Source organism: Halyomorpha halys, unplaced genomic scaffold, assembly GCF_000696795.3.
Source record: "Halyomorpha halys isolate HHAL.00 unplaced genomic scaffold, Hhal_1.1 Scaffold1339.1, whole genome shotgun sequence".
Lineage (NCBI taxonomy): Eukaryota > Metazoa > Arthropoda > Insecta > Hemiptera > Pentatomidae > Halyomorpha > Halyomorpha halys.
This window is the reverse complement of record NW_027112138.1, coordinates 118,070-119,868: the sequence shown is the minus strand read 5'-3', so window position 1 is coordinate 119,868 and position 1,799 is coordinate 118,070.

Below are 1,799 nucleotides of genomic sequence, written 5' to 3'. Positions count from 1 at the left end.
AGACAGTCTAATAGCCAGTATGCCACAGAACTCCTGGCACACTATAACAGAATTCAAGACAAATTCAGCGAGATGTTCGAGACGATCCAAGTACAGGGTCGAATGCAATTCCTACCCACGGTACTGAAGATTCAGTTGGCAAAAGAACTGGGGAAGAAAGATTGAATGCCGAGAGACCGCTCGTTTGTGGAATGTGCTCAAGATCTCATTGATACAAGTGCTAGAGAGGTGGAGGCCCAAATGGAAGTAGAGGAGCCTGGGTGGACTCGGATTGAATATCATTGGCCAAGAAACATGCCAAACCCTTGGAGAAGAAGAGAACAAAAAGATAGTAGAAGAGAGAGAAATGGCAACATAAAAATAGAAAATAGAAAGAGCCAAGTTAAACCCAGAAACAATGGTCGGCGGGAGGACCGCAAATGCCATGGGTGTGGTAAAACTGGACACCTGGTAGCACAATGTCCCCGCACCTGATGTTTTGAATGTGGGACAGAGGGACATATAGCTCGACAGTGTCCCTATATATATCGGCGGAGGGAGCAAAATGTGCCTAAACCGATGGAGGTCAATGATCAGAGATTACGGGTAATCTTTCGAAGGACGAACGGATCCATGAGTGAATCCACGCAGATGTCCGAGACCTCAGGAACAGAAACTAAAGAGGGAGACTATGAGCGAGAGGATAGCCAGCAAGGCAATAGGAGGACCTGGAGACGAAAAGCAGAAGCAGCTAGAACACGAGGAGAGTTCTGAGGAGCGTACCCACAGAGGGGCTGCCGCAGGCTGGAGATCAACCAAAAGGAGGAGAACACGGCGGTTTGCCTGTAATAGAGATTGCAGGAGTGAGGTGTCTGGTAGAAACCGGTAGTTCCAGTACTATCATGAGTCGAGAGGCTGTGGAGAAGTTGTATAGTGGAGAGAGAGCACACCGGATTCAAGTATGTCAGTGTAGGTTAATCACCTTAGGTGGCCCTTGTGAACTAGAGGGGGAGGCGGAAATAGGTTTGAACCATTGGGGATATAGTAAGGGCATCTTAGAAGTCCATATTATAAAGACCATGCCGAGAGAATATAAAGTAATTGTGGGATGTGACCTGTTAGGGAAGGTGGGTGCTTGGATTAAAAATAGCAAGGGAAAATGGTAGATTAGGATAGGAGTTAAAATCTACAAATGTCGTCAACAACAGAGGAATGAGAGTGCACGAATTGGGGCAATCAATCAAGCTGAGGACTGGAGACAGGGACTCAAGAGGGAATACCAGGATATTTTTTTTACAGAAGGGGATATCCTCGGAGCGACCGGGAAGACTGTCCATGAGATCCCACTGAAGCAGGAGAGGGTAACATATGTAAAGAAAAGGAGATACCTACAAGCACTACGTCACCACATCCGGGAGGAACTCGAAAGTTTAAAACGACAGGGAATAATTATTGATAGTACATCCCCATACAATAGTCCTTTATGGGCAGTTAAAAAAAGGTGTGCGCCTGGTGAAACTACTGAAAAGTACAGAGTACTGATAGATTACAGGAAGCTGAACGAGAATGGCATTGATGAAAAGTATCTAATCCCCAGATTTGAAGACATTTTAGAAAGGCTGGGCGGGTCGACGGTATTCAGCACACTGGATTTGAAGGCTGGGCACCATCAAATTAAGATGCACCCTAATGATCAACATCCCCTATGAGTTTACAAGGATGCCGTTTGGCCTCAAAAATGCTCCTATAACTTTTCAGCGCCTTATGGACGAGTTTCTGAGAGGAATTGACGAATCCGTTTGTCAGATTTACATGGATGA